Raw genomic sequence first — 16,307 nt, forward strand, 5'->3', positions numbered from 1 at the left:
ACGAGCAAACTGAATCCAGCAACACATTAAAAAGCTTATCCATCATGATCAAGGCAGCTTCAACCCTGGGATGCAAGTCTGGTTCAACATACGCAAATCAGCAAACATAATCCATCACATAAACAGAACCAATGACAAAAACCACGTTATTATCTCAATAGATGCAGAAAAGGCCTTCAATAAAATTCAACACTCCTTCATGCTAAAAACATTCAATAAACTAGGCATTGATGGAATGTGTATCAAAATAATAAGAGCTATTTATGACAAACCTACAGCCAATATCATATTGAATGGGCAAACCTGGAATCATTCCCTTTGAAAACTGGCACAAAACAAGGATGCCCTCTCTCACCACTGCTATTCAACACAGTATTGGAAGTTCTGGCCAGGGCAATCAGGTAAGAAAAAGAAAGAAAGGTACCCAAATAGCAAGAGAGGAAGTCAAATGATCTTTGTTTGCAGATGACATGATTGTATATTTAGAAAACCCCATCGTCTCAGCCCCAAAACTCCTTAAGCTGATAAGCAACTTCAGCAAAGTCTTGGGATACAAAAATCAATGGGCAAAAATCACAAGCATTCCTATACACCAGTAATAGACAGAGAGCCAGATCATGAGCAAACACCCATTCACAATTGCTACAAAGAGAATAAATAACCTAGGAATACAACTTACAAGGGATGTGAAGGGCCTCTTCGAGGAGAACTACACACCACTGCTCATGGAAATAAGAGAGGACACAAACAAATGGAAAAACATCCCATTCTCATGGATAGGAAGAATCGTTAGCATGAAAATGGCCATACTGCCCAAAGTAATTTATAGATTCAATGCTATTCCCATCAAGCTACCATTGACTTTCTTCACAGAATTAGATAAAAACTAGTTTAAATTTCATATGAAACCAAAAAAGAGCCACAATAGCCAAGACAATCCTAAGCAAAAAGAACAAAGCTAGAGGCATCACATTACCTGACTTCAAACTATACTACAAGGTGACAGAAACCAAAACAACATGGGACTGATACCACAACAGATATATAGACCAATGGAACAGAACAGAGGCCTCAGAAGTAACACCACACATTTACAACCAGCTTTGTAATCTTTGACAAACCAGACAAAAGCAATGAGGAAAGGATTCCCTATCTAATAAATGGTGTTGGAAAAACTTGCTAGCCATATACAGAAAACTGAAACTGGATCCCTTCCTTACACCTTATACAAACATTAACTTAAGATGGATTAAAGATTTAAATGTAAGACCTAAAATCATAAAAACCCTAGAAGAAAACCTAGGCAATACCATTCAGGACATAGGCATGGGCAAAGACTTCATGACTAAAACACCAAAAGCAATGGCAACAAAAGACAAAATTGACAAATGGGATCTAATTAAACTAAAGAACTTCTGCACAGCAAGAGGAACTATCATCAGAGTGAACAGGCAACCTATAGAATGGGAGAAAATTTTTGCAATCTATCCATCTGACAAAGGGCTAATATCCAGACTCTAAAAGGAACTTAAACAAATTTACAAGAAAAAAAAAAAAAAACATCAAAAAGTAGGTGAAGGATATGAACAGACGGTTCTCAAAAGAAGAGATTTATGCAGCCAAAAAGCATGTAAAAAAGCTCATCATCATTGGTCATTAGAGAAATCCAAATCAGAACCACAATGAGATACCATCTCATGCCAGTTAAATTGTCCATGATTAAACAGTAAGGAAACAACAGATGTTACAGAGGATGTGGAGAAATAGGAAGGCTTTTTTTTTTTTTTTTCGGTTTTCTTTTTTATTTTATTTTATTTTATTTATTTATTTTTTTAATTTATTTTTTATTATTATTATACTTTAAGTTCTAGGGTACATGTGCATAACGTGCAGGTTTGTTACATATGTATACTTGTGCCATGTTGCTGTGCTGCACCCATCAACTCGTCAGCACCCATCAACTCGTCATTTACGTCAGGTATAACTCCCAATGCTATCCCTCCCCCCTCCCCCCTCCCCATGAAGGCTTTTACACTGTTGATGGGAGTGTAAATTAGTTCAACCATTGTGGAAGACAGTGTGGAGATTCCTCTAGGATCTAGAACCAGAAATATTATTTGACCCAACAATCCCATTACTGGGTATATATTGCAAAGGATTATAAATAAACCTACTATAAATATACATGCACAGGTATGTTTATTACAGCACTATTTACAATAGCAAAGACTTGGAACCAATACAAATGCCCATTAGTGTTAGCCTGGATAAAGAAAATATGGCATATATATATATATATATATACACACACACACACACACACACACACACACACATCACACATATCGTGGAATACTATACAGCTATAAAAAAGAATGAGTTCATGTCCTTTGCAGGGACGTGGATGAAGCTGGAAACAATCATTTTCATCAAACTAACACAGGAACAGAAAACCAAACTCCGCATGTTCTCACTCATAAGTGGGAGTTGAACAATGAGAACACATGGGCACTGGTAGGGGAACATCACACACTGGAGCCTGGCAGAGTGTAGGTGGCAAGGGGAAGGATAACATTAGATGAAATACCTAATGTAGATGACAGGTTGTGGGTACAGCAAACCACCATGACACATGCATATGTAACAAACCTGCAAGTTCTGCACATGCACCCCAAAACTTAAAGTATAATAAAAAGAAATTAAAAAGAAAAAGAAAAAGAAAAAAAATTATGAAAAAAATTAACAAACTAAAATTGTATATATTTATATTGTATGTACAACACGGTGTTTTGAAATATGTATACATTTTTAAAGAAAAAAAGAACCCAGCATGATGTTTTAAAATATGTATACATTTTTAAAGAAAATAAAAGAAGCCCTAGCTTTCTTTTGATTAAGAAAAGTAAAAAAAAGAAAAAAAAAAAAAAGGACAGAAAGAAAATATGTGTACATTGTGGAATGGCTCAAAGTAATTAATACATGTATTATCACATATCCCTATCATTTTTTATTTTTTTTTGGTAAGAACACTTAAAATGTTCTCTCTTAGCAATCTTTGAGTATGCAATGCATTGTTGTTTGTTTTTGTTGTGGTGGTTATAAAATGGCCATTTGGAAGCATTTTATTTACCTACAAAGGATGCAGACACATTACACCAATTACTTGTCTAATTATTATTTAGAGTTTAGTAATAAATGAGAAAGTAATGATTCTTAAAACAAAACAAAACAAAAAACAAAAACAAAAGGCACTAATAGTCTAGATATAGGTCTGGCCTTAAGATTAGTTGATCTAATAGTTCAATCATACCAAGATCCAGGCTTTTTCCATCCATATAATCTGTATTCTTTTTGGATATCTTTTACAGTCATATCAGTAGTAAGGGGTCTACAGCACCTCCATATCTTTCAATATCCCAAGGAAAGAGAAGAGCCCATTTCATTTTCTGTCTCTTAAGAATGTGGCAAAATACCTGGCAGATCATTCCATTTTGCCTTATTAGCCATATATTAGGTCATATTCCTGTTCCAGTAACCATTGGCATTGGAAATAACATTACTATTTTTGGTTTAGAGCAAATAATCTAGATTTAACAAATAAATATTGCTGATTAAACCACTATATTTTTAAAGATACAACCATCTACACATCCTAAATTTATTTTCCAAGGACCGTTTTAATCTGTCTGTAAAATTCAAGGCTCTCTACTCATAGAATCAAAAATAAGTGACTAGAGCACCAATAATGTCTCAGAATTTATCTGCGTCTTTCAAAGTTAGAGTTCGAAAAAATATGGCTCCAAAAAGTTTATTTTGCTGCTTATTCACCTCTACTAGTCATGTAAAACTCCTTATATAAAGCTCCTCATACTCTGTAAACACTGTTGTCTGAACTATCAATGAGAGATAAAAAGTAGTATTTTGATTGAACCATATGAAGTCGCTAATATTTAACCAATATTTGCAATTGAAAATGTAACAATTTCAAGTTGTTACTATATGAACACCAATGTTTAAGTGAAATAAGTATTTCTAAAAATTTGAGCAGACTGCTTGGCAAGTAATTATTATGGAATAAATGGTTTAGGAATCTGCATAAACTTGTTTTGAACATAGTTGCTTTGAATCCTTACCAATGTTAAGATAACAAGATTCCTTAGTTTTACTACTTAAGGGAAGGAAGATAGAGACTAGAAAAATCTCTCTGCCTTTCAATTGATTAGAAATATTGTATTTCAGCTGACAGAGAGTGAGAAAGAGAGAGAGAATGTAAACTTGAGACATTGATTAGTTAACTTGGGTGTTTTGAAAATTGTCAGTAGTAATGATGGCTAAGGTGAGATGAAAAAGGGATGCCAAAAGGGAATGTCAGCCAATTGGGAGGGAAAAACTGTAGGAAATGAAAGAACAATTCTAAGAAGGGCATTTTTTGATGCCTGGGAGGAATTCCCAGTCAACTACCTAGTATATAAGGTTGGTCTCTTCCTAATTGCTGGTATCAAAGGACTGAGAGTAAGTCCAGACATCAAACGAAAATGACAATAATAAAGTAGACTAGAATGGCTACTTGACGTCTTAATGGAAGTAAATATAGGAAACAGTCATCCAATGTGGCTATTGCACTATCCAGGGGTCAGTGTGTCACCAGGCAAGTGGTTCTCAAATTTCAATATAGATTAGAATGAAAATTCAATATAGATTAGAATTTCAATAGAGATTAGAATCTCAATAGGCACAGAAATGTCACTTCTCAAATTCTACAAAAGATGTTTGGAACAGGCTGAATGAAAACATAGGTTTCGTTCTGTGATGTGAAACAGTACATCACAAAACGTTCTCACAGTTAGCTTGTTTCTAGTTTTTGTTGTTGTTGTTGTTTTGAGACAGAGTCACACTCTGTTACCCAGGCTGGTGTTCAGTGGCACGATCTCGGCTCACTGCAAGCTCTGCCACCTGAGTTCACGCCATTCTCCTGTCTCAGCCTCCCAAGTAGCTGAGACTACAGGCACACACCACCACACCTGGCTAATGTTTTGTATTTTTAGTAGAGACGGGGTTTCACTGTGTTAGCCAGGATGGCCTCGATCTGCTGACCTCATGATCTGCCCGCCTTGGCCTACCAAAGTGCTGGGATTACAGGCAGCTTGTTTCTAGTTTTTAGAGTTGGATCTTCGTATGTGCCTATAAGGCCACAAATGGGTAAGAAATGTCACTCTGCAAATTCTACAGGAAGAGTGTTTGGAACCTGATGAATCAAAATATCACAGAGTTGTAGAATCAATAGTTTAGGTGGGGCCCACAAATGGTGGATTTTTGACAATTTCCCAGGTGATTGTAATGTTTATGATCTAGGACCCACTTGAGAACCACAGTTCTACTACTATATTGAAATTTGAGAACCACTTGCCTGGTGACACACTGACCCCTGGATAGTGCAATAGCCACATTGGATGACTGTTTCCTATATTTACTCCCATTAAGAGGTCAAGTAGCCATTCTAGTCTACTTTATTATTGTCATTTACCTTAGATTATAGGGTAAGTGGCATAGTAAAAATTTTGTTCCATTATGGAGTTAATTGGAGAGATGTTGGTCAAATGATACAAAATTTCAGTTGGATAAAAGGAATAAATCCTAGATCTGTTTTACAATACAGTAACCATAGTTAATAATGCATTATAGTATTGAAATTTGCTAAGAGTAGATTTTACCTGTTACCATAAAAAATAGTATTTAAAGTAATGCATTTCTAAATTAGCTCAATGTAACCATTTTACAATGTGTACACTTTTAAAAATATGTGTAATAAATATGTGCAATTATTATTTGTCAATTTAAAAATAAATAAGAGAAGCAAATTTGATCCAAAAATATCAGCAGGATAAGAACTGAAGATCATTGGGCCTTCACTGCTATATAAAAGGACATTCTGAAGAATGTTAAGAGTTGGGTCATGAGGCTATCCACATTGGGATGCAGAACGCAGAAGTTTCATGAGGCTGAACTAATTGGAATAGAGTTGTAGTGTTCAAAGTCCAGCATTGAAATCTGACACCTGAGTTTATACATTGGATTTTTCAGTGTCCCCCAAAGACAAACAAGTGTAAGTGATAATGAATTAATAACATCAACTATCGTAGTCCAACTGCATAACCTTGCACTGTGAAGCACAAGGAAATAGTTGTGATTTATAATGCAAGCCTGAAGTGCAAGAGACATTATGGCTAATCACTTGACAACAGCATATATTCAATGCTAGGGAAGGGAAATAGAGCGGGAACAGGCATGTAGCAATAAGAGAAGGTGATATGATTGTATTATACCCTGCTCAAGCAAGAAATGAGAGACTAGAGTGTGGTTACTGGAAGCCTAAGTTAACTCTTGGCAGCTATCCACTAATATGGCCAAATCAGTGTTTCCTACGAATGTACCTTCTATTTAGCAATCTTGGTTGGCTTACACTGAAAAAGAAAAATGTGTTTTCTCATGACTTAATTATGTCCAGTATTTTTTTGCCTCCCAGACTGTATTATTCTATTAGGGCTGTCATAAGAAAATATCACAGACTGGGTAACATAAACATTATTTCTCATAGCTCTGGAGGCTAGAAGTCCATAATCACAGTGACAGCAGATTGAGTTTCTGGTGAGGGCTCTCTCCCTGGCTTACAGATGGATGCCTTCTTGCTGTGTCCTCAAGCAGCCGTTCCCTGAATGCAGGCTGAGAGAAAGAAAAAGTGAATTATCTGGTATCTTTTCTTGTAAGGACACTAACCTTGTTAGTTCAGGACCCCACCTTTGTGGCCTAAATTACTTCCGTTAGAGGCCTCATCTCAAAATACAGCCACAGTGGGAGTTAGGGCTTCAACATATGAATTGGTGTGGGGAGAGAAGGGCATGTGTTTGCAGTCCATAATACTGACCATGAGAAGACATAAGAAAAGTCTTATCACACCAGGACAAGAATTGGAACTAAGAAACGACATAAACTGAACCATGAATCCTGAGTTTTAGCAACCAGGTATACAGATTTTGACTTAGCAATAATAAAGATGACTCAATTTCCTTATCTTAAGCTGACACATTTAATTCAAAATTAATGATAGAACTTCTAAAAACTTAGTAATAATGTTTTAAATAATTAGATGGCAGATGCAGTGGATATTCCTTTAAAACCATATTGATCATTAATGTTTCTTTTTATATTTTCTAAATTCACACAACTTCTATATGTAATCAGTGTAAGTGAACAAAAAATGTTTCTTCCTGTAAAAGTGGGAAAGTTGTTTGTAGACTTTTTGTTTGTTATTTCTAATAATTAACAAGTGACATTGATTGATAAGGGGAAAATAAAGTGAAGAAGTGAAAAATTCCATCTGGTTCCCAGAGCATATAATGTTGAACAAAGTAACCAATATTAACAAATCTTAACAAAATATAATTTATCTTTTTTTTTTTTTACTGTTCTTTATTAATAAGCCCTTGGAATTTGAACACAAATTCTTTTCTAAACTCTCTAAACCTCTTTTTTCTTAAAGTCAAACTTGGACAGCTCAAGATTATACAAATTTGATTTGACTAGAAGGAGAAAGAGCAACTGATAAAAATCTATTTTACCAGTTCAAGGAAACCAGAACAGTGATGTATCACCAGATGGTAAATGGATTAATGTCACCTCTAATGATGTTTACTATTTTCAAATCCGTGTTTTTGCAATTTTTGTTATTTGCCTTTCCACCTATTTCATTTGTTGTAAAAATTTATTAGTCACCACTCTAACATCTGCTTTTCCTATTCTATTATTTTAATGCAGATTTGCAGGAGCACTAAAAATCAGTTTCATAGTTAAAAGAGGAGATATTGAAATAGATCATACAATCAAATGCTTGGTAGTAAAATAAAGAAATAGAAATAATGCTGGAAGGATGAAGGCTGGTGTTGGGGAGATTTGCTGAGTAATAGGTGGACACACAATATCACTGCATTTTTCTTTTGATTTCTGCTTATATCTGTTTTTCTTTGATAGGAGGGTTTGCTGTCTTAATACTATTGTGTTGATTATTGCCACTGTAATATTATCTCTATGATTTTATCATGAAGTGTTATGGATCCTATCTGTACTTTAGGTAGTTGATAGAAGTTACACAAGTACATAGATCTTAGATATTTGGCACTCTGGAAATTCAAGTTAGTTTCTGTGTAAGATCTTTGAAAGAATAATATTTCCATTTTCTGAAATAGAGACTATCAGATTGGGAAAAATGAATTATAGTATACTTCTTTAAAATATCATAGAATATTTCTCCACCTAGTCCATCAGTTATATAAGAGTCAGTCTTTATTTTTCTAGATGTTTCAAATGTTGCGATTCTGGATTGAAATTATTTTTTACAGAATTAAAGAATATATGTCATCTATAGATTTATTCTTCTTCAGCAGCAGGTATATGCTCACCCTTTCTTCATTCCACTTGGTAAATGACCCTGTAAGTCACTGCCTTAGCATCTAACAGTTTTGAAGATCAGTTAAAAACAAGGATCCTTTCCACCTGTAGACGACTAATAGATATAAGAGAGTCAAGAATAATGGTTCTCCTTCCTTGGAAATTCAATTGCTTTCTGCTTCTTGGCCAGTTCACTTCATCCTAAGTGATGTCATGTTTTAACTCTAGGCTAAGACAAGTTTGAAATAGGTGATGGCCAGGCATGGTGGCTCACGCCTGTAATCCCAGCACTTTAGGAGGCTGAGGCAGGCACATGACCTGAGGTCAGCTGTTCGAGATCAGCCTGGCTAACATGGTGAAACCCCACCTCTACTAAAAATACAAAAATTAGCCGGGCATGGTGGTGGGCGTCTGTAATCCCAGCTACTTGGAGTCTGAGGCGGGAGAATTGCTTGATCCCGGGAGGCAGAGCTTGCAGTAAGCTGAGATTGTGCCACTGTACTCCAGCCTGGGTGACAGAATGAGACTCTGTCTCAAAAAAAAAAAAAAAAAAAAAAAAGAAAAGAAACGAAATAGGTGATGAATGCTTATAGCAAATATTACTTTCTACCTGGAAGTTCAACACACAATAGAAAAACTTTGGTAGAAAATATCTAAAAAACAGGCAAAATTTAGAGACAATATTGCACTTGTATATACAAGAGGAAAATATAAAAATGCTGAAAAACTTATATTACATGCAAATATAGCAAAGTTAATGGTCTCTTCTATGATTCTCTTTTTTCAGGAAATACTATTTTAGGGGGAACAGTTAACTCAATTGGTCCTATTACAATTCATTCTCACTCCTAAATCCTCCCTAGAATGTTAAAGAAATATATATTTTTCTGATTATGAAGGAAACAATTGTTGACTGAATTAGGGATGAGGGATTTATTCTTCTATAATAATTATAAGAGATGGCTTATCATAATGAATAACTTTCAGGAGTTTTTACTGGCATTATATTCTTACTATCTTTCCAAGGTCAAAAATTTAAAATGAGAAATATATGCATATGTATATATGTACAGAATATATTTACACATAAATATTTATGTGTGTGGGTGTTTGGGTTAGTTACTACAACTTACATATTTTCAACAGATAAAAATATGTCTTCATATATTTATAAAATCTTTCTATATATATATTTTTCATCATATATAAACAAACTCCTTAGAGTATTAGAATGGACTTTATGCACATAGCAAGTCCACAGAAAGTAATTCATGTTCATTGGCAAGCTAGTTTGCATATGGAAAAAGTGGGAAGACTAGGAATATTTGCATTAGCAGATTCCAGGTGGTAACTACTTGGATAAATCAGATGAAATTTTCAATGCACATTTTTCATGAGCTGAATGGCCAGATCCCAGAAGAAGATATTCTGAGAGACAAAACATTTTCATCAGGGTTGAAAATATTGAGAAAGAATTAAAAATGCCAAGTAAATTTACAACAGTTGTTTCAATTAGCCAAAGCCATCTGAAACCTCTTTGCAAACAAGAAAATAAAAACACATGGACATATTCCTCTCTCTCTCACTTACATTTTCAAATTGTAGAACTATTACTCAGTGAGAAAGATTCAAATGTTAAAAGAAGGTAGAGTTTTCAGTTCACCTGGAGTTCTAAGAAAAGTTACAATTAAAAATACCAGTAGAGTGATCTACTGCTATACTACTATAGTATCCTTTTCACAATAAAGCCCTAAAAGCAGCCAATGTTTGGGATTATTTTGGCACTAGTAGATGCATTTAATTAAATGTGTTATTTTCAATGGTATTTTTTGTTTACAAGCCTAAAATATATTATGTCCAAAACAGAAAATGAACAGCTGTATACATGTAAGGGTGTGTATATATATAGTTTAAGTATCATTGGCTATTTTTCCTCTATTTTTTCTGAGACAGGATCTCTGCCACCCAGGCTGCAGTGCAGTTGTGTGATCATGGCTGACTGCAGTCTGGATTCCCTGGGCTCAAGCAATCTTCCCTCTTTTAGCCTCACCAGTAGTTGGGACCACAGGCACATACCACCATACCTGGCTAATTAAATTTTATTTTATCTTTTTAAAGAGACAGAGTCTCCATATGTTTTCCAGGCTGTTCTCGAACACCTGGTCTCCAGCGAACCTTCTGCCTAGCGAGGCTTCTCAAAGTGCTAAGATTACAGGTGTGAGCCACTGTGCCCAGCCCCTCTCCTCTTGAATGTTAGGATTTCAGTAGTTTTAACAATCTTCATAATATGCCAGTTTATTTGGCTATCAAATATATTAAAATATTTCTTCGGTTTTAGCTATTATTCTTCCATAATAATAAATGCAATTATTATTGTACCTATGGAAGAAGGGTCTCCAGCATGATTTATACGAAACATAAATTATCATCAATGCTAACTCTAAATAAGCATTATGCAATTTCCTGAACATCACCAAGTTTATTTTTATATATTTAATATAGCAGGGATTGATTTTGAATAACTATAGCATTAATATTTGAAACCTGAAATGAATCTTTGAAATTAACTAGTACAGAAGTTTGCAAACTTCAGGTCACATCTGCCCAGACAGGTGAGCAAGCATCGAAAAATAGAATCTTTAATTCATAAGTACATGGATGAATTGCATCATATAAGTATTACTAAATCTATTATAACAGTAAAACGGAGGATCTCATTTTTATAGTAAAATGTCCAATACAGGCCGGGTGCGGTGGCTCACGCCTGTAATCCCAGCACTTTGGGAGGCCCAGGCGGGTGGAACAGGAGGTTAGGAGATCGAGACCATCCTGACAAACATGGTGAAACCCCATCTGTACTAAAAATACAAAAAATTAACCAGGCGTGGAGGTGGGCGCCTGTAGTCCCAGCTACCCGGGAGGCTGAGGTAGGAGAATGGCGTGAACCCGGGAGGCGGAGCTTGCAGTGAGCTGAGATCCGGCCACTGCACTCCAGCCTGGGTGACACAGCGAGACTCCGTCTCAAAAAAAAAAAAAAAAAGTCCGATACAAACAAGCCTATTTTAACACCGTTCTTTAAGAGTTTAGGGAATGGAAGTGGGCAAAAACAAGAGAGTACAGGCCATGTCACTAGTGACATGCCATAACATAAAGCCCTGATTGTCCTGTGATGCTGAGGAACTGGATGGAACTACAGATACCGAGATGACATGATAATGAAGATGATAATGGTGGATAAGGTAATAACAATAATGGTCACTTATGAGGTCTTTTGTTGTTCTGGGAAGTTTCTATACTTTATCTCATTAATACAATCACCCTATGAGGTAGGTGATTTTTTAGAACAAGGGGAGGTAAAACTCAGAGAGATTGAATAACTTGCTGTAGGACACGTAGCAAAGTAAACATTGACATTGAAAGTCAAATTTGGCCTAAATTCAAAGCCAGTGATTAAACAACGACAACAAGAACAACAAAACCCTATGAGACACAGGACTTTTCTGCTTGAGAGTTATATTATAAAATAAGGTATCTTAGAAATCTGAAATGGATTTCTATCTTCCTAGGGGAAAGTGACCTACAAAGGAGAACATAAAAGAGTGATTTTCAGTCATCTTTGATACCCTCTAAATAGTGCGTAAGATCAATTCTATAACTTTCTTTCTGTAAGTATTATTATTGGCATATAAAACAGTATCAGAGCATATGATATACTTAACATCTAAGCGCACCTCGCTTGCTACAACAGAATGAGTGAGGCCTTAGGGCAAATACAATCCATGATCACATGATCAGCTGTCACAAAGTTTTGGTCTTCGTGGGGAATGAGATGGAATCCTTTCTTTGGTAGTGAAGGTATGATGGCATAGATTCTTACACCTGCCTGTAACGGGAGGTCTACATTTAAGAGAAGATTGGTCAGGCTGGGGATGGAAATAGGGACCCCCGGAGACAGAACTCTGTGTAGTCATTAACAAACCGGTCATATGACCCTGGATTTTTAAGTGTGCTATTTTCATGATAACTAATGTTTCCATCTTAGATCATTCCATTTTTCTTTTCGAACATACAATGACTGGAATTAAGTTGTGACACACTTACCAATGTTGCAAATGAAGTGCTATTAAGTGTGAAGTACGTTGGATAACTAATTTAAAATCCAAAAATATCTTAACTGAAGAGAGCATCAGACCAAAACTAACAAGATAAAATGTAATGCAAACACACACCAGCAAATTTAATTGACATTGTGTTTTTACTGCTTCTTGCTCATGGAAAGGAATGCTATTAATATTTTTATTATTTAATCTGGTCAACATAGTAATATTTCTCTTAATTATAAAATGTTAGTAAATTACTTGGTGTTTTGTAAATATATGACCATGTAATCTTCAAATACCAATGTGCTTATGTCTTTCTTTGTGATATCTAGAACTTTCATATGTGTCATGGCTTATTCTGCATTGTCTGGGATTTGCCTGTCAATGACAAAGTATATCAATAATATACTGAAAATTAGGCTTGTTTTCTAACAAATAGATGATAAAATCAGATTTTTGCAGTCATTAGTACATTATCTGTGTAAGGGTCATGTATGACATTAAAAAGCAAAACAAATAAAAAAATACATTCAGAGAGATAGTCTAGAGATGTTTTAATCAAAGCAGTATGGACCACAGACCAGTCTGTGAACTCAGCATCAGTCTCTAAATATGTAAGTACAGAAATGAGAGCAGATGTTTAGAAATTTTACAGCAATTTGACAGAGTAATTTTATGTCTTTTGAGTCTAATAATAAAACATGTGATCTTGCATTTTGTAGAGCTTTGTTTTTTTGTGTTATTCTTTTAGTAACTCTTTTTTTTTATATTTTACAAAAATGTCAGTCTGTAAAAATAGAGAAAATAAGTTGGTCTTGTTGGTTTGAGAATTACTTTTATATGAGGGAAAGAAATATGAGGATGGTGGTTGAGTTAGATGAATTTCATGTTTCAGTTTTCTTTAAGCTATGCATGAAAGCTCCTACTGTAAACTATAGTACTACAGTTTGGGACACCCTGTGTTGCACTGCAATCAAATAATCAACTTATTGAGAATAGAGTTAGAAAGGGTGCATACAAATTCAAAACCCAGAATCCCAGGTTGGGTTTCTCAGCTCTGTGTGTGTGTGTGTGTGTGTGTGTGTGTGTGTGTGTGTTTCTGTCTTTTCTTTGCATGTGTTTTGCTAAGCCTCTTTCTCAGTTCTACCCAAACATTGACAATACCCAAGATGTGACTTTAGACATATTGAGGGCCAAATTTTTAGAGGATGTGAAGGACGGGACAAAAATAATAGCTTCCTATTGTGTTTAGCCTGTGTCCATTATTAAGCCACCTCAGTAACAAAAAGGGATTTATGGAATTGTTGACTTCTCTCCTTTGAACCCATGGTGTATGGCATGAAAGACATTTACATGAGACATTTGCCCATGGATGTCCATGAATGAATCTTAACAATATTCCTAATTTCTAGTGTGCCAGTTATTTTTTTTTAAATTTATTTATTATTATTATACTTTAAGTTGTAGGGTACATGTGCATAACGTGCAGGTTTGTTACATATGTATACTTGTGCCATGTTGGTGTGCTGCACCCATCAACTCGTCATTTACATCAGGTATAACTCCCAGTGCAATCCCTCCCCCCTCCCCCTTCCCCATGATAGGCCCCGGTGTGTGATGTTCCCCTTCCCGAGTCCAAGTGATCTCATTGTTCAGTTCCCACCTATGAGTGAGAACATGCGGTGTTTGGTTTTCTGTTCTTGTGATAGTTTGCTAAGAATGATGGATTCCAGCTGCATCCAAGTCCCTACAAATGACTCAAACTCATCCTTTTTGATGGCTGCATAGTATTCCATGGTGTATATGTGCCACATTTTCTTAATCCAGTCTGTCACTGATGGACATTTGGGTTGATTCCAAGTCTTTGCTATTGTGAATAGTGCTGCAATAAACATACGTGTGCATGTGTCTTTATAGCAGCATAATTTATAATCCTTTGGGTATATCCCCAGTAATGGGATGGCTGGGTCATATGGTACATCTAGTTCTAGATCCTTGAGGAATCGCCATACTGTTTTCCATAATGGTTGAACTAGTTTACAATCCCACCAACAGTGTAAAAGTGTTCCTATTTCTCCACATCCTCTCCAGCACCTGTTGTTTCCTGACTTTTTAGTGTGCCAGTTATAACTCCCCTTTCTTTTTTCCCCACTACTAGAAGTAGTATATATTGGATTTCAAGAGATATAAAATATGTTCCTTGTTCTTTCTTTTCTTTTCTTTTTTTTTTTTTTTTTTTTTTGAGATGGAGTCTCACTCTGTCACCCAGACTGGAGTGCAGTGGCATGATCTTGGCTCACTGCAACCTCCACCTCCTGAGTTCAAGAGATTCTCCTGCCTCAGCCTCCTGAATACCTGGGATTACGGGTGTGCACCACCATGGCTGGCTAATTTTTGTATTTTTAGTAGAGACAGGATTTCACCATGTTGGCAGGCTGGTCTCAAACTCCTGACCTTGTGACCTGCCCACTTCAGCCTCCCAAAGTGCTGGGATTACAGGCGTGAGCCACCGCACTGTCCCAAAATAAGTTACTTTTTAGATTCATTTTAAGTAAGTAATTCCTTAGCTTTAGATATTTAACTGTGAGGTTATTTTTTTCAACTCACAAATTACTATGATGGCACGACACTGTAGTAGTTTCCTGCTCATTAAATATAGAGGACACACTCAGACATAAACACGCAGGTTTGGTGTGTACACATATAACAAACAGATTTTTTATAAAGACGCACAGGGTAGAAAGTGATTTTACAGTTCACCTAGATCAACTCTTTTATGTGAAAGATGAAAAAAATCAAGGATTTACTGACAGAAATACAACGATTTGCATATTCATTCTGTGTATCAGCAGAACAGCGCATGCCAGTTCTGATTTTTAAAATTAATATTAATCACACACACATTTATGCACAATGCTTATCCACAATTCAATAATTATTTCTAAATGTAATATATACACATTTACATTTTAAGTCATTTTATATGCCAGAATCAGATATCTTGTGACTTAAGAATAATAATTTAAAATATTTCCTATTCTTTGATAGAAAAATAATCATTTGATAATTCTTACATTTTCAATAACTGAAAGAGATATATACAATTTATAATTTTGCTAATGGATATGGAAACCAGTAGTCATTTGTGGTCCTTGGGTGCAATGAAATGAGGCCGTTCAATTTGGAATGTGTTATAAGGATCTAATGAACTCCAGAGATAAAAGTCATAATAATAAAACAAATCTCAGATACTTTTTTTATTTTTTTATTTTTTTGAGACAGAGTATCGCTCTGTCGCCCAGGCTGGAGTGCAGTGGCCCAATCTTGGCTCACTGCAAGCTTGGCCTCCCGGGTTCACACCATTCTCCTGCCTCAGCCTCCCGAGTAGCTGGGACTACAGGTGCCCGCCACCACACCTGGGTAATTTTTTCTCTATTTTAGTAGAGTCGGGGTTTCATCGTGTTAGCCAGGATGGTCTCAATGTCCTGACCTCATGATCTGCCCACCTCGCCTCCCAAAGTGCTGGGATTACAGGCGTGAGTCACTGCGCCTGACCAATACTTTTAATATTAGTTTTCAAGTCAAAATGACAATATATTGGATATATTTATTGAAATAAAATGTATGCTTGAAATTAATTTTACCTTTTGTTTAACTAAATGTGACAACTGGAAAAAATCTATATTTTTTCAATGTCTCATACAATAATTTTATTGAACAGCACTGGTTTTGATTTATCTTTCCTCCTTATCTCTATAAGCAATT

Source organism: Macaca mulatta, chromosome 14 (assembly GCF_049350105.2).
Source record: "Macaca mulatta isolate MMU2019108-1 chromosome 14, T2T-MMU8v2.0, whole genome shotgun sequence".
In the NCBI taxonomy this organism is placed as follows: domain Eukaryota; kingdom Metazoa; phylum Chordata; class Mammalia; order Primates; family Cercopithecidae; genus Macaca; species Macaca mulatta.